Source organism: Dromiciops gliroides, chromosome 1, assembly GCF_019393635.1.
Source record: "Dromiciops gliroides isolate mDroGli1 chromosome 1, mDroGli1.pri, whole genome shotgun sequence".
Lineage (NCBI taxonomy): Eukaryota > Metazoa > Chordata > Mammalia > Microbiotheria > Microbiotheriidae > Dromiciops > Dromiciops gliroides.
This window is the reverse complement of record NC_057861.1, coordinates 27,227,058-27,251,684: the sequence shown is the minus strand read 5'-3', so window position 1 is coordinate 27,251,684 and position 24,627 is coordinate 27,227,058. Positions and strand designations below refer to the sequence as shown.

At 44.8% G+C, this 24,627-nt stretch overlaps 1 protein-coding gene across 15 annotated transcripts in view; it reads left to right on the top strand.

The window, feature by feature from the left end:
- RPH3A (rabphilin 3A) overlaps positions 1–24,627 on the top strand; it is a 344,443-nt gene that overhangs the window by 171,621 nt on the left and 148,195 nt on the right. For 9 of the 15 annotated variants that reach the window (XM_043977132.1, XM_043977145.1, XM_043977136.1 and 6 more), the window contains one exon: positions 10,647–10,788. The gene's annotated coding sequence lies outside the window, so the exon portion shown is untranslated. Of the gene's footprint in view, positions 1–10,646; positions 10,789–15,793; positions 16,161–16,847; positions 16,867–24,627 lie in introns of those variants that run through there. The other 6 variants (XM_043977144.1, XM_043977142.1, XM_043977140.1 and 3 more) reach the window with 6 other exon arrangements.

The window sequence follows — 24,627 nt, the reverse complement described above, 5'->3', positions numbered from 1 at the left end:
GGGATGCTGGAATAGCTTGGAGACCCGAGAGGTTGAAGAATAGGAGGGGATGTTGGAAGGGAGAAACCAATTAGCGAGCCTGCTTTAGAAAGGAAGGGCAGTAGGAAGATGCTGAGCCAAGGAGATGAACAAAGGCTGTCACCACAAAGGAACTAGCCTTCTTGTTCAAAAACACAAATAGAGATAACACCCTTTTCCCCTCCTTAATCAAAATGGCAAGGAGCCAGGAAAGACCTGCAAGCTTTCTCTGGGGCCCGAGGCAAGCCCACAGCTGACCTCAGCTTCTGGAAGGCTTTTCTAGTTAAGATGGAACAAAATCTATGTGGCAGATGGAGACGAAATGGGGGGAGATAGAATTCCTCCTAACCAGTGTGTTGTGGGGTGGCAATGTGGCCCTGTGGTAAGAGCACTGATTCCTGGACTTGGATTCACATCCTACCTCTTCCAATGACTACCTTGATGCCATTAGATAAATCATTTCACTTCCCTGGGCATCATTTTCCTCATATGGAAAATGAGGGGGTGGGTTGGTTGGCACTTTCTTTGAGCACCACATCTCTGATTGTGTAGACTGGTGGATTTCCTGGTCACCAGCTCCATACCAACTAACTTGTACTCCAGCCATCCCTGGAGCCACCCTTTTCTTCAGAGGTCTTGGGACTACCCTCTCTGCTTCAGTATGACTTTTAGCTCCCCTTTAGGAATTTTCTCCTCCCATTATACCATAAACTCTTTGAGGGCAGAACTGTCTTGCTGACTTGTATTTGTATTTCTAACTCTTAGCACAGTACCTGGCACAGAGTAAATGCTCAGTACGTGTTTTATTTATAGATGCTTTCATTTCTTATCAGGGCTCTGCTTGGTTTTGATTCAGACATCATGCCTCCTTGGCACCTGGTCCAGATACCCCTCTGGTGGTCTCCTCCCCACTTTTCAGCTTCCTTTTGTGTTTTGTCTTCCCCCATCAGATTGTAAACTCCTAGAGGGCAGAAACCTTTTCTTTTTCTCATTTGTATCTCCAGTGCTTAGCATAATGCCTGGCACAAAGTAGGCATCTAATATATGTTGATTGATTATTGACTCTGACATTGTTGTTTGTCCTTCACTTTTTTTTTTGCAAGGCAGTGGGGGTTAAGTTATTTGCCCAAGGTCGCACAGCTAGTAAGTGTCAAGTGTCTGAGGCCAGATTTGAACTCAGGTCCTCCTGAATCCAGGGTCGGTGCTTCATCCACTGCACCACCTGGCTGCCCCTTGTCCTTCACTTTCAAAGAGGATCAGTGACATCACAAGGGTGATGCACCATGGCGCCACCTAGCTGTCCCTGTAAAAAGGAACAGTATGAGAAACACAGTTTAGCTGAAACAGTGTTTGCTCTAGGGAGCAATGGGAAATTGAGCTAAAAGGGTAGGGAAAGAGGAGATTGCAGCTGGGTGGCACAATGGATAGAGTTCTGGGCCTGGAGTCAGGAAGATCTGAATTCAAATGTGACCTGATGCAAGTGTCTTAACCTCTCTTTGCTTCAGTTTCCTCATCTGTAAAATGGGGATAATAATATCACCCAGCTCCCAGGGTGGTTGTGAGGATTAAACGAGATAACTGTAGAGCACTTAACACAGTGCCTGACACATAGTGACCACTGTATACACATTAGTTATTATTATTAGACTAGGAAGAGATGTTGAGGCTTATTTTGACATAGAGTGAGAGGATATGCAGGCATGGATTGGTTGCTATCTGCATTAGAATTGAAGTCACAGATATATTTGAGTTGTTCAGTCATTTCAGTCGTGTCCAACTCTTTGTGACCCCATTTGAGGCTTTCTTGGCAAAGATATTAGAGGGTCTTGCTGTTTTCTTCTCCAGCTCATTTTATAGATGAGAAAACGGAGGCAAACAGGGTTAAATGGCTTGCTCAGGGTCACACAGCTGGTAAATGTCTGAGGTTGGATTTGAACTCAGGTTTTCCTGACTTCAGTTATCGTCTTCTATTTAGGTAGGTAGAGTGTTCAAGGAGGACTAACACCTCCAGCGTGAGGACTTGCTGAGCCCCTTTCAGGGCTGCTTACCCACCTTTGGTGTCTACTTCACACTCAACTCTCACCTGTGTCTCCACAAAGCTGTAGCATGTGCAGTGGCCAGACCTGGTAAAACTGTCTCAGTAGATGGGGCTGAACCAGATTGGAGGCAAACAACAGACCTCAAACCCATTAGTGAGCTTGGGGGATGTCTTCCCCAAGCATGTGAAGACTTCCCCTGGTGGAATGGGTGGATGAGAATAATTTGTTCCAATGGCCATGAAGGTGGTTGAAGCAGGTGCTGGGAAGGACTCAGAGCTTGGTCAGACACAGAAGACACCAAGGGTCATCCACTCTCTCCAGAGCCATTTCCAGTTGTCTTGAATTTTGTCTTGCCCCATTTGGACTTCAATGACTCTGGAAGAGAAAATGAGGCTGACAACTTTGTGCAACTCTGCCTCACTTCAATCCAATTCACACGAGGGTCAAGACATCACCCTTGTGATAGCATTGATCCTCTTTGAAAATGAAGGACAAACAACAGTTATACTGAGTGAGGGCAGCAGTCCCTTGGTTGGCTAATGTTTGTCATTCACAGGAGCATAAGTTTAGACCTTAGAGGTCATTGAATGCAACCCTCTCACTTGTCTATCCTCGCCTCACTTAAAGACAAGAAACCGTTGGTCAAGGCAGGTAATATCATTTGCCCTGGGTCACAGATGGAGTTCAATGGCAGGGCTGGAATTTAAATCCAGCTCCTTGGACTCCAAAGCCTGAGCTTTTTCCTGGACTCAAGTTCAAATCTGACCTCAGACACTTACTAGCTAGGTGACTGTGAGCAAGTCGATTAAACTCTACCTGCCTCAATTTCCTCATCTGTAAATAGAGCATTATAATAGCACCAACCTCCCAGAGTTGTTTCAAGGATCAAATGAAATATGTAAAAACTGTGTCTATCTTAAAGAGTAAAGAAACACTATTATGTCATAATAACTTCTATTATTATTAATTTACCATGATGCCTGTCTAACCTCTTTCTGATTGCTTACTGCCTCAGGGAGGGGTAAGGGAGGGAGGGAAGGAGGGATAGAATTTGGAACTCAAAACTTTAGATAAAAATGTTTATTATAAAGCACACACATACATACATGTGTATATGTATACACACATACATACACACCCCCTTCGAAGGTTAACTCATGTTTTGATGCAGGGTAGAAAGATTCTAAGCAAAACCCCCATTTATTTATTCAAGAAGAATCAGATTCATTGGCTGATGAATATCAGAGATGGAAGTGACCTTAGTGATCACGTAGTGTGACAGTTTCATTTTACATATGAAGAAACTGAGATCATATAAGTCCATAGACATTAAGTGACTTCCTTCACTCGATCTAGCAGAGTTGGGACTCAAATCCAATTATGTGACAACACTGAAGGACCTGGGAAGGTTTATTTTAGAGAAAAGACTTAGGGGAGGACCTAATAGTTAATCCCTAAGCACTTGAAATGTTATTACTTAAAAGGGATATTGGATTTATTTTACTTTGTTCCAAAACGAAGACCAATGCACAGAAGTTCCAGAGAGTTAGACTTAGGCTTTAAGGAAGTAACAAACAATCATTTCTTAAGTACCTGTTTCCTTCCAGAAGCTGGGTGCTTGGGGATACAAAGACAAAAATGAAAAGTTCTTGCCCTCAGGGAGCTTCAGTCTATTTAGGCAAGATACATATACAGAATAGATAAAAGGTGATATTTTGGGGAAAGTGAGAGGGTGACTTAGTGAAAGTAAAGGAAAAGCCTGTAACAATTAGAGCTATACAAAAGTGGATTGAGTTTCCTTGGGAGATAATGGGAGTCCCTCCTTGGAAGTCTTCCAGGAAAGCTTCGCTAATGACTTGTGGGGGCATGTGGGAGAGAGGACTATTGGAGTGTTCTTAATTGGAGCAGATGGCCCTGAGGTCTCTTGTAACTTGGAGATCCCATAACCTGGGTCTCTTGACTCTCTCAGCTCAATGTTCTTTTGATTACTGTTTTTGTTTGTTTGTTTGTTTTGCAGGGCAATGAGGGTTAAGTGACTTGCCCAGGGTCACACAGCTAGTAAGTGTCAAGTGTCTGAGGTTGGATTTGAACTCGGGTCCTCCTGAATCCAGGGCTGGTGCTTTATCCACTGCACCACCTAGGTGCCCCCCAATGCTCTTTTCATGCTGTCTGCTAATATTAATTCATGCTGTCAGAGGCAGAATATTAATGGTTTACCCTCCTGCCCTAAGGCGAAAAGTTAGGGCAATGGTGCTCTTGTGTGTACACAAGCACGTTCTGTACTCTAATGTTGATATAGAGAGTCTATGGTGGAACACAGAGTGATGACTCAGCATTCTTCCATTGTGCAGCAGACACAGAGTTGAACCGAGTCCCCGGAGGGAGTGGCATAGCTGGTTTTGGCTTTAGTTGGTATCCCTGTATACCTACAAACCAAAGGGCTGAGCAAGGCTTTCTTGGGCTGGGGGAATGGGGGTGATCATCTCCAGGGGTGTCATATTCCATTTTTGGCTCTTGTCTGGTATTTCCAGAGCAAGATGGGAAATAACAATCAGGTCTGGAACCCTCCCCAATTCACCAATTTTGGGGGGAGAACAACATAAGAGTCTTGTGGGTGGGGAGGCTCATGGTCAAACCTTAACCAGAGAGACAACCAAGGAACAGGAAATCATGATTTGAGGTCTACCCTGAAATTCAAGAAGTGCCAGAGAGAATGCATTTATGATTCATCGACAACAAAAAAAAAACAGACAGATTTCCTTCTCTCTTATTTTTAGCAGCAAGCTGTCTAGGTACACTGAAGAATGGAAATATGATATATTTAGAAAATCTAATTGTGGGCTTGTTGTCTTTCTTTGGAAAGAAGCTTAGGAACTAAACCCAGTTCCACTCCTTTTTAAATATTTCTTTTCTTCTTTCATCTTGCTGTCTCTCAGGAGATAGTCCCTATGGGGGGGACATGTGATGCCACCGATTTCATTTTCCTGTCGTTTCATTTGCCTGGCTTTCTAAGCACTCACTTTGGGCAAAGGGCTGGAGGGAACCTTCCCAAGAGGGAATGTGGCCTAATCCCAATGTGGCATAGCAGGGTTGGGTGAGGCCTTAGAACCCGAATTTCAAAGCTATTAGCATCCCTAGAACACAGAATATCAGAGCTGGTGAGAGACATTGAAAGCCCTTCACAATCTGGCCCCTTCCCAAATTTCCAGTTTCCTTGTACTTCACTCCATTCGATGTTTTCTACAATCCAGCAACATTGGCCTTTTTGCCGTTGCTTGCACAAGATACTCCATCTCTCCTCTCTGTACTTTCCTCTGGCTGTCTCCCACCCCCATACCCAGAAGGCTCTTCTTTCTTAACTCTGCTTCCTGGCTTCTCTGAATACTCATCTCAGATCCTACCTCCTTTAGGAAGCCTTTCCTGGTTTCCTGCCCAGCTGCTAGTGCCTTCTCTTCTCAGATTACATTCCATCTACTCTGTATATGTGTTGTTGTTGTTATTGAGTTGTTTTTCAGTTGGGTCCAACTCTTTGTGAGCCCATTTGGGATTTTGTTGGCAAAGATACTGGAGTGGTTTGCCATTTACTTCTCCAGTTCATTTTACAGATGAGGAAACTGAGGCAAAGAGGGTTAAGTGACATATAGCTAGTCATAAAGTCATATATATAGTCATATACACGGCATATATATGACATATATAGCTTTATAGTTAGTAGGTGTCTGAGGCTGGATTTAAACTCAGGAAGATGAGCCTTCCTGACTGCAGGCTTGGCATTCTATCCATCACACCCCCTAGCTGCCCCTCTGTGTGTGTATGTATATCTATATATGTGTATGTATATGGTTATGTTGTATATGTATATAGGCATGAGCACATCTTTGTACATATATACACAACACACACATATACATATGTGTATATATACACACGCATACATATAAATTCTTTGGCCCCACTTTCCCAGGGCTAGACCTTTGACAGGGTTCTCTACTAACCTGAAGGGGATGGATGGATGGATGGATACACATACCCATATGGATGGGAAGTCTCTTTTCTATTATTACCTTAACACTCCACCTGTGTCCCCCTCCCCATTTTAAGAGGTCCAGTGACTACTAAGCCCTAGTTCCTTGTAATCACTTAATATCAAATTCACTTTTAGAAGGCTATTTACATAACAGCTCAAGCAAGAACCAATGTAGGAGCACTTGCTCCAACCCCTTGGGAGCATGGTTTCCTCCTCCTACCACTTTAATCTCTGGTGACAGAGTTGGGATTAGGCTCATAGTTTAGTTCAGTTCTTGGATAGCATTAGTCCTACCAAGTTCATGTCCAAAGCCAGTACTGATGCTTTCTTCTATTAGGCTGGAGTCCTGGGCCATTTCCCCCTTAGACCTTGATACTGGACTGGCTGCTGTATCTAGTCTGTATTTATGGATTCCTTGATCACTCAGACTCAAGCTCCGGGGACAGTTCAGAGACTCCATTGTCCTCCCCTAGAACAGCAAAGAATGAACGAAAACCCCAAAGACCCAAGACTGTTTCTTGGAGTCACACGGCCTCAGGAGGAAGACAAGGCCCTGAGTTTACCAAAAAGCATGAGTGAATAAGTCACTTCCTCCTTCAGACTCTAATGCGAATGCTGCAAAATGCGAATGCTCTGGGTCAGTGCTGACTCAGGCCATTTGAGAGATGCCAACTGTTCCTGCTATGCAGCCAATGGAAACAGTCTTCCCAACCATGTGGTAGATCAGCCCTCCGGTCTTTCAGCCTCTCAGAGGTAGTCTCCTCATCATCTCACACATGAACTATGCCACCTTAAGTGGTTTGGGCTTTTACTAGGCCTGCTCTGCTCTCATTATATGTAAGTGGTTATTTACATGTCATCTCTCCCATTAGACTATGACCTCCTTGAAGGCAGGGGTGGTGAATGTATGTGATGTGATGTGTGTGTGTGTGTGTGTGTGTGTGTGTGTGTGTATGTATGGTATCAATGTTTGGCTCAGTGCTTAAAAATGCCTATTGATGACTGACTTAGTAGAACAAGGAATTTCAGAGTTGGGAAGGACCTGGGAAATAAGTCCCTCCCGTGCCTGTATTTGTGAAACTACCTAAAATCTCCCCTTGTCAGGGCATCTGGGTCCCCTGCCTACCCTATATCTTCTGTAGTTTGTTTTCTTCTTTCCTCCTTGTCCTTCTCAGGCCCTGGAGGTCACATAAAATTTTCCTCCTCCTTGGCCTTGGGCTTTCTAGGCCACCAACGTTTTCCCTGGTGGCTCAGTTCTGATATGCCCACATGGCTTTCCTTCTTGTCTCCAAGCCTCCTTCCTGGCTGGCTTTGGGTAATCCAGAACAGGCATCTTATCAGCACTCTGGATTCTTGCTTCACTGACTCTTTTTTTGCGGGGCAGTGAGGGTTAAGTGACTTGCCCAGGGTCACACAGCTAGACTGGACCATCTAGCTGCCCCCTCCATTGCCCCAGAAGAAGCAGATGGGCCAGTTGATGATGGAAACATTTTTATTGGTGTATGTAAGGGATGGTCACATGGCTTAACTAGAGATACCCACAGGAGCATGGAGGGGTGGGACAATGAGAAAGGCTGTTAGGGCTGAGCCAATCTCCCTGCACCAAAACTAGAGCAGCCCACCAACCCTCCATATGGCCCAGGAATGAGATCTCCAAAGCAAGAAGGAATACAAACAGGGACAGTCTCTTCAGGCATTGAATAAACTCCAGTGGCTTACTATGATCTCTGGGGTCACATATAAACTCCTCCATTTGACATTTAAAGGTCGTTACAACCTGGCCCCATCCTGCCTTTTCAGGCTTCCTACCATTTACTCCCCTTCCCATTCTCTACAATCCAGCCCTATCATCTTACCTGCTGCTCTTCATAAAGAACTCATCTCTCATCTCCTTGTGTTTGCATTGGCTGTCCCCCATGCCTAGAGTGCACTCCCTTCTCACCTTTGCCTCTTAGCTTTCCTGACCTCCTTCAATTTCCAGTCTTTCCATTGCCCCCTCCCATCCCTTCTGTTAACACCTTCTCCCTCTGACATTATCTTCCATCTACTCTTAGTATCTTATACTACGTATCTTGTATGTATGTATGGACTTTGTATCTTGTATCTATGTATAAACATGTCTCTTCTATTGAAATAGAAGTTCTTTGAGGTCAGGGACTGTTTCTGCTTTCCCTCTATTACCCCAGAGTTAAGCACCGGCTCCTAGCACAGAGTAGGCACTTATTGATTAAGAAGAATCCATAGGGGCAGCTAGCTGGCGCAGTGGATAGAGCACTGGCCTTGGATTCAGGAGGACCTGAGTTCAAATTTGACCTCAGACACTTGACACTTACTAGCTGTGTGACGATGGGCAAGTCACTTAACCCCAATTGCCTCATCGAAGGAGGAGGAGGAGGAGAAGGAGGAGAAGGAGAAGAAGAAGAATAATCCAGGCAGAGAAGATTCTATGATATAGAGGAACAGGAAAGAAAGAAAAGAAAGAACACTTTGCTAAGCACTTTACAGATATTATTTCATATCCTCACAACAACCTTGGGAAGTAGGTACTATTATTATCCCCATTTTACAGTTGAGGAAACTGAGGCAGGCAGATGAGGTCACCCAGCTGTAAGTGTCTGAGGCTGGATTTGAACTCAGTTCTTCCTGACTCCAAACTCAGAGTTCTATTAGCACTGTTACCTAGCTGCCCCTGGGTATAGCCCTTTAAGGCTCACAAAGCACTTTCTGGGTATTATCTCATTTGATGATGGGATTCCAAATATAGGGGGTTCTAGAAGACAAGCAGATAGGAGGAGGGACTGGCACAGGGAGGAGATGGTCTGTGGATAGAGAATGCATCCAGAAATCCTGAACCACACCCTGACTACCAGCGTGCCTGGAAAGCAAATGTTTTTCATGTGTGGGGAGGTGGGAGGGATGCAGGTGACTCCCAGAATGCCACGGGTCCCCAGCAGAATGTTGCCTCAGTCCACAGCCCCATTTCACTTGTCCTAGAAGATGCTGCTAAGCCAGAGAGGGATGGATTTTACTCTAACAATGTGATGTCAGGCAACAACAACAATTCCTGAGGAGAAGGGAGGTCCTTTCCCCTGCCCCCCAATCACCTAACTCAGGTAAAGCCAGAACTGCAGAAGAGCCCAGGGGTCCCAGAAGTTCAAGGAGGAAGGGACATTTAGAATTAGGGTGGGCAGGAGAGTTGACAGAATGCTGGACTTGGAAAGGGAGGAAGAGCTGAGTTTGAATCCTGTCTTTGATATTTATCATTTAGATATTTGAGTCTAGACAAATCACTAGACAAGTCTAGACAAGTTAAGTAACTGCTGTGGTCCTCAGTTTCTCCATCTTTAGAGTGGGGAGGCTAAGAGCCCTGGCCTGACAGGTATATGGTGAAGATCGAGGGACATGCTACATGTAAAACACCCTGCAAACTGCAAAAGTGTTGGATGAATGTCAGCCACTGCTATTGTTCCTGTTCGAGAGAAAGTCAGGCCAGGGCCTTCTCAGGATGGCTCCAGTGACCTAGCCTCAGGCATGTCTGTACCAAGCAGAGGAAGTAGACATAGCATGTCTACCCTCTGTAGCCTGAGGACCCAAGGCCCTGTGCTGGTGACTGTTGAATGCTATCTTGACCTGACAGAAGCTTCTGGAAGGGTATGGGGGTGAGAGCTTGTGGGGGATTGAGCTCTGAGTGTGCCTGAGAGAGAGGCAAGGCCCGGGGCCCGGATGCTGGTGACATGTTAGGTAGAGAGGCTTTTCTGTCCCTTATAATTCTCCCTTTCCCCCTCCCTCTCCCTCTCCCCCTCTCTCTGTTTCTTCCTCCCCCCCTTCCCTTTCCCCTCTCCCTGTCCCTGTCCCTGTCCCTCCCCCGTTCTTGTCCCTCTCCCTCTCCCTTTGCCTCAGGTTGATACCCTGTAGGACTGAATGAGATAATATTTGCAAAACTTAAATCAGTTTATAAATGCTATTATTATTATTGTTGTTGTTATCTATATGATACTGGGTAAATTGTTTAATTTCTCTTGGCCTTAGCTATTTCATCTATAAAATGGGGGTAATGATAGGATCTCCCTCCCAAGGTCATTATGGGGCTCAAAATTGAGCAATATATGTAAAATGCTTTGCAAACTTTAAAACACTATATAAATTTGTTTGGTTTTGTTTTGTGAGGCAATTGATGTTAAGTGACTTGCCCAGGGCCACACAGCTAGTAAGTGTCAAGTGTCTGAGGCCAGGTTTGAACTCAGGTCCTCCTGGCTCCAGGGCCAGTGCTCCACCCACTGCACCACCTAGCTGCCCCCACACTATATAAATTTAAGGGCTAATTGATCTCATTACCATTATTAGTGGAAAGAGCTCTGGATTTGAAGTGAGGGGACTTTGATTTAAATCTTGGCTCTGCTACTTATTGTGTGATGCCCCTTCCTGGTCCTCTGTGCTTATTTGTTTTCAGGAGACCCTCCTTCCCACCTGGTGTCACTGATGATGAAATGTCCAGGAGGTTTTGAAAAGAGGAGGAGGGGATGGACTGAAGCCTTTCATTAGCTCTCTTCTCTCCTCCACAGGCCCTCTTCCCTTCAGTCTGATTCAGAGAAATTGGTCCTAGAGCCTCTGACGGGACAACCAGGGGCAGAAGCTCAGGAAGCAGCTCTTGGAGTAGACTGCTTCGGAGGGAGGGAGGAGAAGACGGCTTTAGCACTCTCAGTGGTGAGTAGAGGAAGGCAAGATTCTGCCACATCGTCCAGTTTTGCCCTGGGCACTGGGTCCAAACAAGGGGGTGTGTGATCATTTGGAAAAGAGGGAGACCCTTTTGAGAGATGTGTGTTGTGGTATAAGAAATTTGTGGACACCTGGGTTTGTAGCACATCTGCCATTTATTACCTGTGTGATGTTGAGAAAGTCACTTAACTTATCTGGGTGGGCCTCAGTTTCCTAGTCTGTAAAAGAGGATTAGAATAGATCCCTTAATTAATTAGCATGACAGAATGTTAAGCGCTCAGAGAGTAAGCAAGCAAGGCTTCATCTTTGTCTTTACTAAGGGACCGCTAGGTGGCGCCATAGTGCACAGAGTACTGGGCCTGGAGTCAGGAAGATCTGAGTTCAAATCTGCTCTCAGACACTAGCTATGTGAACCTGGCCAAGTCACTTAACCCTGTTTGCCTCAGCTTCCTCCTCTGTCAAATGAGCTGCAGAAGGAAATGGCAAACCACTCCAGCATCTCTGCCAATAAAACCCCAAATGGGGTCAGGAAGAGTAAGACATGCCTGAAAATGAAGTTTCCCAGACATTGCACAGTGTAGTAAGTAGTCTCTCCATTCTTGTTGGTTGATCCATTCCTTCACTCATGAATTCCTTTCTTCATTCAGCATCTGTTGTGTCTGTTGTGTTAGACCCTTGGATAGATCCAAAATCTATATAAGGTCTGATTTCCATCCTCATGGACCAGTCTAGGAGATGGATGGAGGCTATGATCAGTCCCTTCCAACTCTAAAATGCTTGGATTCTGCATCTTATGTGTTTGCTGAGCCCTGCTAGGGTTGCTAGGAGGCCAGGCTTTGGTCTGGTGGTGCCCCAAGGCTCCATCTCTTGTCTTTCTGTTGCAAAGGTTCAAGGGAATTATTCCTCTAAGAATTCTGGCTTCCAGGTAGAAAGAAGGGAATAAGGTGGGTAAAGAAGCAATCACTTCCCAGAGCTTTATTATTCGGATTAAAATCAGTGGACATAATGGACAGAGTGCTAGATTTGGCAGGAAAGACTGGGTTTGAATCTCACCTTTGACTCCTCTGTGTGAACCTAGGCAGCTGCTCCAAGCAACTCCCTCAGATTTGCCTCAAGTCGAAGTGGCAAAAGAGCAAATTTAGATTTTAAGATAGAAGAGGGAACATCCCCCAAATTAGAGACGTCACAAAGTGGAATAGGCTGCCTCAGTCAGTTGTGAGCTCTTGTAAGCAGATGGGTTGAACTAGATGTCTTTCCAGCTTCGAGATATGTGGTTCTATGAAGTACAAAGTGATGGAAAGGTTGTAATCTGTATGGGCAGAGGGAATTCCCACACTGGGAAGTCCTTACATGGACAAATTTCCATTATCTTTAAAAATTTTTTTTTTTTGCGGGGCAATTGGGGTTAAGTGACTTGCCCAAGGTCACACAGCTAGTAAGTGTTAAGTGTCTGAGGCCAGATTTGAACTCAGGTCCTCCTGAATCCAGGGCTGGTATTCTATCCACTGTGCCACCTAGCTACACCTCCATTATCTTCTAATTAGTACATATGGAGATTCAGGGAGGGGCCCAACAAAGGGCACAGTGTGACAGACTCTCCAGTACTTCCGGTTGGCATCATGTTATGAGAGCTAAGGTTACAAAGGGATCCTGGGCTGGAGAGACCCCCAGCATCAGTCCATCAAATCCAACCCCCTCGTTTTATACACTAGGAAACTGAAGCTTTAAGAGGGAGAGTGACTTATCCAAATGGATCATGGGGATTTAGAGCTGTAAGGGACCTTGGAAGCTACTGAGTCCAACTCCTTCAGCTTTAGAGATGAGGAAGCTGAGAACCAGACAGAGAAGAGAAATGACTCATATAAGTCCATGCAGGTATGATGACAAGATCATAGCTTTAGAACCAGAAGGGAACCCCCCCCCCCTTTTACAGGTAAAGAAAATGAAGCCCAGAGAAGTTAGCATGGCAATGCAGACTGGCCCTATGCTGAGCTGTATGGTTAGTAAGGGGCAGAGCTGGGATCTGAGTTCGTTCTCTGACTCAGTCCCAATAATTCCATCCCCCATGAGACTACGGTGTTGCGCGATCATAAGATTTAGAGCATAAAGGTGCCTTAGAGTTTGCCCAAACTTCCCATTTTACAGATGAGGAAACTGAGTCCCAAAGAGGTAGAAGGATGTCTCCAGGATCCCATAGTTGATCAGGAGTAGAACCAGGGTATGAACCCATGTGCTTTGACTCTACATTAAGCCCCCTATCTATTACATCACTGGAGGGACAGTGAAAAGGGAGCCAAGTTTGGAGCCATTGAATTTAGGTTCAAATCCCATCTCCAGCTGGGTGACCTTGGACAAATCTCTTCACCTCTGAGTACTTTAACTGGATATTAGTATTGACCAGGAAGGCTGACAGGGACTTTCTGTGGCTTTCTTTTCTCCAATGGCCGTGAAGAGAAATATGTAGATCTGAGCAACAGGGCATTAACCAAAGGTTAAGAAGCTCTCTTTTGGAGGATCACATTTATAGATGTGGTAGGAGTAGATCATTAGGGTGGGATAACTTTCTTAAAGCATGGCGAAAATATTGTCAGACTATTAAAGTTTACCTGTTCAAAAGAATGGAACTATTGGGTAAGTAATAGTATCTCCAAAAAGACTCAGCGTCACAGAATCTCAGAGCTATATAGAGAAAAAGGTCATGACAACAACGATGTCAGAGCCAGAAGGGACCTCAGAGCACAGAATGTCAGAGCAAGGGATGGGACTGTGAGTTGTCGTTAGAACATAGCATGTTGGAGATGGACAAGACCTTAGAACAGAGAATGGCAGGTCTTAGAATATGGGATGTCAGATCTGGAAAGGGCCTTTGAACATGAAATGTCAGAGCTGGGAGGGACCTTCAAATATTGAATGTCACAGTTAGGAGGGCCTTTAGAACATAGAGGGGGAGGACATCTAACATGTTTCCTCATCTTTCATAAGAGGTGGCTGGTGTAGTATCTCTCTTAAGCTTTTCCAGATTCAGATCCTAGAAATACTAAATGTCATCACTGTCAGAGACCTTTTGTTGTTCAGTCATGGCTGACTCTTCATGACCCCATTTGGGGTTTTCTTGGCAAAGATACTGGAATGGTTTGACATTTTCTTCATTTTACAGATGAGAAAACGGAGACAAATAGGGTGAAGAGACTTGCCCAGAATCACACAGTAGTATTTGTCTGAGGTCAGATTTGAACTTAGGAAGATGAGTCTTCATGATTCTAGACCCAACATTTTATCTATTGCCCCACCCAACTGCCCAATCCAACTGATAGATGAGTGAACCGAACTCTAGAGAAAGGAAGTGGCTTATTGGCAATGATCACAGGTTTTTTGTAGTGTCAGAACTATTAGCCCCCATGCTTTCTGACCCCCCAGGCCAATGCTTTTCATAGCAGACTGTGCTACATGTTGAAGGAAGAACTAAATATGGCCTCAGCTACTCCAAACGCCCAGCTGCCCTCTCTGTCAGATTACCCACCATATCTACTTTTAGCTCTTTAAAAAAGTTTCTCAGAAGGTAGCCCTATTCAGCTCTGCACAGACATTGGAAACAGACCCAGGCCTATATTTAATTATCCAGTTTATCAGTCGACAATCATTGTACCATGTTCCTTCTCCATGGCACAACGCTCACTGTTGGAAATATAAAGACAAAAATCTACTGTACCATATGACCCTTGATTGGGCTGGTTGTCCAAGTCTAGTAAGATGACCATTTGAAAGTTGTTCCAGCCTCCTGACTTCTAGTTACTTGAGTCCACCTCAGACACTTAGTAGATGTGAACACATAGGGGTCTAGAGAGGTAGTATGGTGTCTGTATCTGAGTTCAAATCCCAGCTTGGCCACTTGTTCTCCAGGTGACCTTGGTTAAATCTTTCCCTTCTTGGCACTTCAGTTTTTTCATCTGCAAAATGAAGGGATTGAACTAGATGACCTCAAATATCCCTTCTTGCTCTAAATCTGTGAGCCTATGACTAGTAACCGAAGAAGATAGAGGCTTTGGAAAATTTGACTTGTGCCCTATTTATACCTAAAGGTGGCCCTGGTCATCTTGAGTTTGCCTGCTACCCCATCTGTTTCCCCATCTGTAAAAAGAAGGAATTAGACTTCATGGGTTTTGGAGCATGAAGCACGGGGTCCCACAAAGAAAAACCAGGCTTTTCCGAGCCATTCTTGATTGTGAGCCACTTATCCAGTCTGACTCTGCACCCTCTTAATTCCTGCGCATTGTGAAATCAGAGAAGGCTAGCTATCTGAGGACAGAGATCTGAGGCTACACAGACTTAGTGAGGGAGAGAGGGCGGGGTGGTCCCTCCAACTCCCTCTCTTGAGGGGAGGAGAAGAGCAGTTTGGCTCAGCTTAGGGGGAGCGTGGGGATTCTGATCGCTATGGAGGTACAGTAACACTGAGCTGGGCGGCAGGGTCTAATATTAGAATGACTGGGTGGTGGTAGGCAGGCATTCACTCTTCTGTGTGTATGTGGGTGAATGGAGCCTCATTCCAACCCCCGACCTTTCCTCTCCCTCTTCATCTCCTCAAACTCTCTTCTCTCTAGTTCTAACCACTGCACGGTCTCCATTGCTCCAGGGGTTCTAGCCTTTTTGCTTCCCCAATTTCAGATCTTTGGGTTTTGGAGCATGAAGTCCAATTCCTTCTTTTTACAGATGGGGAAACTGAGGTCTGGAGGAGGGAAGAGACTTGCTCAGGGTCACTTGAGGAGCAGGTGACAAGCTGGGATTCGAACCCAGGCCCTCCCCACTTTGGAATTCAGGCTCAGCTCTCTTTCCATCACACCACACGACCTCTCTTCTTTCTTTTTTTTGGGGGGGGGAACATGCGATTGCATTCTGCCAACTGTGACGGTGTGCCTTTATTTCTGCTCTACCCAGGATCTGCGTGTGGCTCCCCCCCACCCCAGCTCTCCAGCCCCAGCCCCACCTCCACCCCCTCCTTTCCCAGGCATCTTGCAAATAAATCACGGGTGGTAGACAGGCTTGCCTCACCCTGCGGGGGGGAGATTGTCGGTCCAGATCTGGGCTGTTTGCATAGAGCTATGCAGCAGTAGCGGCAGCAGCGGCGACGGCGGTAGCCACAGCTTTGGGCACTGGGACGCTCTTTATTTGCTTGCTGCCGGCAGCCTCGGAGAGTTGCCTGTGCTAGCGAGAGAGCAAGAGGAGAGGAGAGAGAGGGAGCCGGGAAGGCAGAGACAGAACGCTGCCCGGCTGTGCTGAGGGCAACCAGAGGGAGCATTTGTCTTCTTGATCCCGTCCCTGACAGCTGTGCTGAGTTTTCCATCACCACCAGCCCGAGATGTAGAGTAGTGTTTCCTTTTCTTTTTCTTTTGGGTCCTGCATGCCTCGGGGATGGGGGGGGTAGGGTTGGCTTGATATGGAGGTGAGGAGAGTGGGATGGGTAGATCATCAATTTTCCTTCTAGGGACCCCTGCAGAAGCTCCAAGCTGTTAAGGGAGCGATAAGGACACAGCATCTTCCTTCAGGCAGAGGGGTGGGCAGAAGGTGTTGGCAGGAAATTGAGTATCCCCCTCGTATCTTGCCTTCAGTCCTCGATGCAGGGTGGTGGGCTGGGTGGGATCAGAATGAGTTGGGAGTGGGGCGGGAGGGTTTGAAGAGAGGACTTGGGGTGCATGTGTCTGTGTTGATCATGTCTTTTTAGCACATCTGCAGTGTTTTATTACCTGAGAGGCAATGAGAGAGCCCAAGGAGATTATTAATGCCTGGTATCCGAGGAGGTGGTGTGATTTCCTCATGTCTAATATATATATATATGTATATAAATGTACATACACGCTCAAAATAAGCTCTTTAAAAGTAAAAGACAGTTCTCTTAATGCGATGAATGAATTAACTGGTTGGGTGGGGGAGCGGGAAGTGTAGAGTGAGAGCTACAGACTTTGGTTGGCATGAGAGATGAGCAGATAACCAGAGCCCAGATAACTAGCTGCTTAACCCTTGCCTGGGCTTGTGAGCTTAGCTCAGGAGCCTGTCCCAGGGACAGTCTTGTGGGTAAGTTTGTTTAGGGTGGTATTTGTGCTTTTGGCTACCAGATCCATTCGATATCTCTACTGGTGTCCAGTGTCCTGATAGACTGCAGAGGAACTGGATAATGAATGTTCTGCTTGTCCAGCTCTGGTTGAGCCTTTCACAGAGGGGGTAGGGAGCCTTTGGGGAGTGATGCTGTCCATGGTTCTGCTGGTGAGGGAAATGGGCTTGGGTCAGAGCCCAGACAAGGTTCCAGCTTCTGCCTTCAGATTGGTTTCTCTACCTCTTACCGATGTGGCTGGGATCCCAGTGGTGCAGGTTGCACCAGCCTGCTTGAGAGAAGGTGGTTGTGGTCTCCTATAACAGAATCTGAGAACCTCAAATTTAATATTTAAAAAGAAAAAAATGCTGTTGGCATGAATCTGTGATTCTTTGAAGCTAGGATTTTTTTTGCTTGAAATGAATGTCCTTATTTTTTAGTGTTTTTGGCATTATCTCAGAGGGTACATAACCTCCCCCTTTCTGCTTTCTACTTTGGTCTTTGTGGGCTGAAAGAACACTCAACTCTGGTGGATGTGAAATGAAGATTAGGCACATTCATTTTATTCATGCCTAAAGCAAATAAAGATGTCTATTTCCCAGGGTTTGCCACTCTGTAGGAAGCTTAGGTAGGCAGGCATTCCTTGGGAGGAGGAAAGTGTAGCCTTATGGTTAGTGCTGATGATGGAAAATCAGGGCTCATGGCTGCTATTCCTGACCTTAGCAGTGACTTGTTGAGTGATCGTGAGAGGGCAGTCATAGAGCTTGAGTTGTAAAACCTCTTATCTCTTTCCTTTCTCCCTTTTCCACCTCCATCATTGCCCCCTTATCCCTTGGGTGGCTCAGATCCAAAAGGACCACGTCTCCTTCTGTCCCTCCCCCTCACCCAGTTTAAATTGGTGCAGTGTGGTGCATTGGGGAAAGAAGAAACAGGAGAGGCAGCACTGTGTATACAAAGAGATGTGGCCAAAGACTTAGGGGAACTGGATTCCAGTCTTGGATTTGCCATTTATTTATTCTTTTTGTGGCTTTGGACAAGTTGGTTCCCTTCTTAGAGCCATATTGACTCCCCTGTATGCTGAGGGATTGGAAGAAATGAGTTGTAGAGGTCCTTTCTAGTTTGGACATTCTGAGATTGATTTCAGGACAGACTGAGGAAGAGGTCTGGGGGAAATCCTAGCATTTCCATTGGCTGTTTCTTTATTCTCACTGCTTCACAGATGCCCCAGCCAACTCTTCTGGGCCAGAGGGTTAGAATCAGGATGCTGTCTCCAGGGTGCTGGTTTCCAGATATTCCATTTGGGCTTTGTCAAATGGCATGTGTATCTGTATCTGTGTACACATGGGTGCTCTCTAACACTCAGATGTGTGCCATGGAGAACTTGGGATTTCTGATATGAATGAAGTAGACATATGGACAACTTCTTTGCTCTTTAGACCATTCAAGTGGGAAAATAGCCATGAGATTAGGCAACCTGGTAAATGACATGAAGGCAATAAAAAGAGAGCATGGTTTATTCCCTTTAACAGTTGTGGCTTTAACCTAGGATAAAAATAAACCCTAGTCTTGTACACTGGTGGGTTGGAGTTGATGAATTTCAATGACTCAGTTGACACTGAGAACTGAGTTTGGATGGTACTGGCAACAGAGAATTAGGCATTGGTGAATTTCTTCCCTTCTCTACTCTACCCCACACCCTCCATGTGGGTTCCAATGTCAATTAAATACTTCTTTCCTTCCCTACCTTCTCAAAGCCATCAGAATCTTCCCACCTCTGGAGGCTGCAGTGGATGGCTTAGACATTGAGAATGGCTTCCCCTCTTAGGTATTGCTCCTGCCTGATTGAGAAAAGCATCAAGTAGGGGAGGAGAGCACAAAGTAGGGTGGTCTAATAGAAAGAGTGCTATATTTAGAATCAGAGTACCTGGGTGACATTGTGTCGGCCAATTCACATTTCTAGGTCTCATTTTTTCTCTTCCATAAAATGAGGGGTTAGACTAGATGACCTCTAAGGTCCCTTCCAAGCACTTACATGCATGTTAGGTATGTTGGTATACTATGTTAAGTAATCTAACATTCTTCCTAGCTTTAACGTTTTCTATTTTAGCATCACTTCTCGCTCTAAACCTTTGATCCTATGATGACAACTTCCTTTTTCAGTCAGTTAAAATGTGCTAAGCACCATCCTTAATACAAAGCTCAGTTCTAGCCACAATGGGGTGGGGGGAGTAAAACGAGAATGTGATATACTTCCTCTCCTATCTTTTAGGATTTTATAATTTCTCAGAAGGAATGAGACACACACACACACACACACACACACACACAAGAGGAAATAACTAACAAGAACAAGAAATCAATGCTAGTGGGGCAAGTGAATTTCCCCATTACTGAGTGGGGAGAGGTCTTCAGACGGGTATTAGATGGTTCCTTATTGTGGATGCTGTGGAAGACATTCCTGTTCAGGTACAGTTTGGCCCAGATGTTCTCATGTCTGTCTTCCAAATATACAGCTCCATGATTCTATGCCTCTGTCATCACTCTTTCCAAATATCTGAAGGGCTGTCATGGGAATGAGTAGTTGGATTTATTTTATATAAGTCCAAAGGGAAGAGTTTAGCCCAATGAAGGGCAGTTCATTGAGAGGTAGATAGATAAATGTCTGCTCAATAAAAAAAGAGAGAATTTCCTACCCATTAGAGTTATCCAACAATGGAATTGGCTGCTTTGGCAAGTGACTGCTTTGTCCCTGAAAGTGTTTAAGCAATGGCTAGATGACCATTTGTGGGATATGGTACAGGAAACTGAGTCATACTTCAGGTTGAGGCTGAGCTAGATGGCCCAAGGATATTGTCTGTCTTTGATGCTACTTTTGTGATATTAGACAAGTCACTTGAATTCCTCTTCTATAAAATGAAGGGTTGGACTAGGTGGTGTCCAGGTCATTTCTCACTCTACCAAGCTCTATACCCCCTCCCATCCTGTGAGTAGCATAGCCAAGACATTCTACAAGAATTCAGAGAATTGAGGTATCCCTTGGGCAGTGGTGGTGCGATGGAGGAAGACTTCATTGTGGAGGTGTGACTTGAATCAGCTTTGAAGGATTCATTGGGGCTGGATATGTGAAAAAAAGAAGAAAAAGGGCTGTCCAGGTGGGGGTAAGAGTGTTAGAAAAGGTGCAGAGGCAGGAAGGTTGAAGCAGGGGGCTTAAATATGGATGTACTGGGTGAAAAGGTTACTGGAAAGTAACAACCCGCAGCTTCAACAACAATGATGACATTAATGGTTTCCTTGTCACATCACCAGCAGATGTCGGCTCCAAGATTCCATTTTGATAATCTACTTGGACAATTGGCCCTATGCTGTTATAATGATTTTATGTTAGATTATCTGAATTTTAAAAATAAAATGACAAACTGTTATCATAATGTACTTGGCTGAGTGCCAGTGGAATTATACCAGATTCATTTGAGTTACAGAAATAAAGTAATAATAATGATGATGAATAACAATAACATCATATCGGATTCTGTTGAGAGGAAACATGGGCGGGTGGAAAGATTTTTGGATTTGGAGACAAAAGATCTGAGTTCGATTCCCAGTTTAGCGGTGTACAACAAATCAAATTCCTTTCTCTGGACCTGTCTCAACCTCCACAAAATGGCAATAATAATACTTGGATTAATCCCCTCATGGAGTTATTGTGAGTTCTTTGCAAGCCTAAAAGTACCATATAAATGTTAGCTATAATTACTATTGTTGTATAATACATGTCTGTGTCCTGAAGTAGGACTTTACCTGAAACAATCCAATCAATCAATTGATTGATCGATCGATTCATCTCAGAATCAATCATAGAAGGATCAAAGGCAGTTATAGCCAATGAAAAACATGGTAGCAATCTTTGTAACCTTTTGTAAAGAGCATGGGAAAGGGGAAGGTTAGGAGACCTGCTCTCTGGGGATTAATAATGTCTGCAACTTAGCAGCCATGTGAACTCGGGAAATTTGATTCTATAAATGTTTATTGGGTGCTTGCTATATGCAGAACACTGTGCTATGTGTGGAAGGTGGAAATACAGTGTCGATAAGACACAGTCTCTTCTGTCATGGAAGAGACTGTGTAGGAGAAAGAGTGTTGGATTTCTGGTATTTACTGTCAGTGTGGGCAAGTAATTTAACCACTCCAGGCCTGACTTTCCTCTTCAACAGAAGAAAGTCCATTTTTATAAAATGAGAGGGGTTCCGTATTCTCAGGTCCTTCCTAGTTCTGACATTCCCTGTTCTAAGGGCCCTCCCAGCTTTGACATTTTGTGTTCCAAGGTATTTCCCAGATCTGACATTCTCTGTTCTAAGGCCCCTCCCAGCTCTGACATTCCATGTTCTAAGGCCTCTCCCAGATTTGACATTTTGTGTTTTAAGGTTCTTCCCAGTTCTGACATTCTCTGTTCTAAGGTCCCTCCCACCGCTCAAATTCTCTGCTTTAAAGGCTCTCACTGTTCCAACACTCTATGCTCTATGTTCCTTATCCAAGCCCCACAGCCATTGAGGGAGAGTCCTGTAGTCCCATCTCCCCCCCAGGTCCTGTTCCAATTTCCCCAGCTCACCATGCTGAGCAGGTGCCTGGGAGAATTCGGCCACATATCGGTGTGGTGCGGAGAGCAGCCAGCCATCTGCAGTGGCAGGATGGCCTCTGATAAGTAATTGTATTGCTGTATTAGACTGAGTGATAGAAGGGCTGCTTGGATTACAGCATACTGGGGCTTTGCCAACAACTGAAGGCTGAGCAATCAGACAGAGGTAACTCTGGAGCTGGGCTGGCTTTTTTATTTTTTCTCCCCTTCCCTACAATTAATCCACAGGAGGAAACTCATCTGACAGCCCCACAGTGATAGGTTTGGGAAGGATTTATTTTGGGGGGAAGCTCATCACATCTCTCTGACATAATCCTCCATACGGGATAATTCAGATACCAACCCCCCCCCTCACTTAATGAAAAGGAACCTGCATAGTGACAGGCATCTTGTGAATGAAAACAGCTTTTGATTTGTGCAGTGTTATTTGAGGACATTTGAATACCAGCACCTGGGTCCCTGGCAGAGTCTGCGGGTTCAGAAAGGGGGAGGGGGAGGGGAGGGATTTCGGAAAGTTTATTCAGGTTTTTGACAAAAGATCATGTCCAAAGGCAGCTTGATATTTCTCTCTCTCTCTCTCTCTCTCTCTCTCTCTCTCTCTCTCTCTCTCTCTCTCTCTCTCTCTCTCTCTCTCTCCCTCCCCCCCTCTCTCCCCCTCTCTCTCCTTCTTTCTCTCTCCCTCTCTCCTCTTCCCCCTTCCCCCTCTCTCTTCTCTCTTTCTCTCTCTCCTTCCCCCCCTCTCAAACACACACAAAGACAACCCCTTGTAATTTCACATATATTCAAACATAAAAATGATCTATGGGAGAAGGTACTCACGAGTCCCTGAGACAAAGAGCTTTGAAGATGAGAGTAAGCAGTTTTTGGATTGTTTTTTTCCTCATCCCCAAACCCCCTTGATCCCCAGAGATTTTGGAGACCTTTCCAAACCTAGCGTGAGTTCAGTGAGCCCAGAGACTGGCAAATGGACACCATATCTCCTGGAGATCATCTCACAACTTTGGATTCCACGATTCTTTGGGAATGAAGGGTTTCCTTGTGACATAGTCCCCACTAAAATCCTGCCTTCTGCAGAAAATATTTCCTGATCCTCCTTAATGCTACTATCTTCTTACTGTTGATTATCTCCTAGTTATCCTGTATATATCTGGTTTGTACATAATTGTTTTGCTTGTGGTCTGCTTCATTAAATTGTAATCTCCTTGAGGGCAGGGACTGACTTTTGCCCTTCTAGTTATCTCCAGAACTTAGCACAGTGCTGAGCACACAGTAGGTACTTAATTAATGCTTGTTGACTTGGCATAGACTGTTGTCTAGATTCCAGTAAGTGGCACAGGGCAGGTTATGGTTGGAATGCCAGGTTCAAATCCTGGCTCTTATATTTACTCACTGGGTCAGTTGTCAGTCAAGAAACATTTATTAATACCTTACTGTGGCACTGTGCTAAGAATTGGGAATACAAAGAAAGGCAAACACAAAACCTTGGACAAGTCTCTTGACTCTACTGGGCCTCAGTTTCCCCACATGAAAGATGAAAAAGTTAGATTAGATGATTATTAAGGTCATCTCATGGTTCTGAATCAAAAGTCAGTTCAGTTCTCTGAGCCTCAGCTTTTTCAGTTGTAAATAGGGATAATTTCTGTCATACCTGTCTCCCAGTAATACTTGAATACTCACAAGAAACAGTAATAGCTGAAACTCATAAGAAACAATAGATTTGGGGGCAGCTAGGTGGCGCAGTGGATAAAGCACTGGCTCTGGATTAAGAAGGACCTGAGTTCAAATCCGCCCTCAGACACTTGACACTTACTAGCTGTGGGACCCTGGGCAAGTCACTTAATCCTCAGTGCCCTGCAAAAACAAAAACAGAAAAAGAAACAATGGATTTAAAGCATTTTGCAAACTTAAAGCACTGTGTTGTTGTTATTATTATATAATTATTATTCCACTATTGTTATGAATGTGATCACAGTCCTGGCTTCGATCGAACTCTAGGACATTGATTGAGTCCCACCATGTATCAAACACAGTGCTAGATTCTGGGAATGCAAAGACAAAAATGAAACTGCCCCTGCCTTTAAGGCGCTTACATTTGGTCAGGAAAGACAACATGTACATATGAAAGTCCAATTCTCTGCTCCCAACTGTATCTTTAATTCTCAAGAACTGACTCTCCAGATGCTGAATGAGATTTCCTCCTCTGAGCAGATACCTTCAACAACAACAACAACAACAACAACAACAACAACAGCAAGAATAACAATAATGATTATAATAGCATTTATATAGTACCCACTAGGTGTCAGGCTAAGTACTCCACACTTTACAAACATTATCTCATTAGGTCTTCACAACAACCCTGCAAGGTATGTGCTAGTGTTTCCATTTTACAGTTGAAGAGCTGAAGCAAACACAGGTGACTTGTCCAAGGTCACACAGATAGTAGGTATCTGAGGCTGCATTGAAACTCAGGTCTTCTTGATTCCATTTCCAGAGTCCTATTCACTGTGCCCCTAGCTGCCTTCTTCTGTTTCCACATACCATGACCGATGGTGGGAATGGGGAGCAGGAGGAGAGAAAATCCTCTCTCACCAAAAGGTTATGACTGGGCTCTTTCCTGACTGTTGAATCTGGCCAGAAAAAATTATGTATAATGTTTAAGCTGAGTCTTTAAGGGTATAAAAAGCAGAGGGGGATGCATTCCATGCACTCAGTTCAAAGGCACTCTATAGAGGAGGTGGAACATCCTATATGAGGAGCTGTAAGAAGGCTCATTTGCTTGTAGTCTAGAAACTTGACAAGACCAGAAGTTCCAGCCAGTTGTTCAGGAATTCATGTCATTGGTCACAAGGGGGCCTGAATAAGAGTATGGATGGCTGAGTACAATCCCACCCCCACTACTGTGCACTTAACCCAGTAAGTACATCCTAACATTTATTTTTTATGGGCAAAGGGCAACATTAGCTTTGAGAGCTCTATGGGGGCCAGCGATGCTGTAAATGTAGAAGTCAGAGAGTGTCCCATGAGACGTAGAGGCAGCAGGATATAGTAGAAAGAACAATGGATTTGTGGCTGGAAGACCTGGGTTTGAATCTTAGCTTTGCCACTTCGT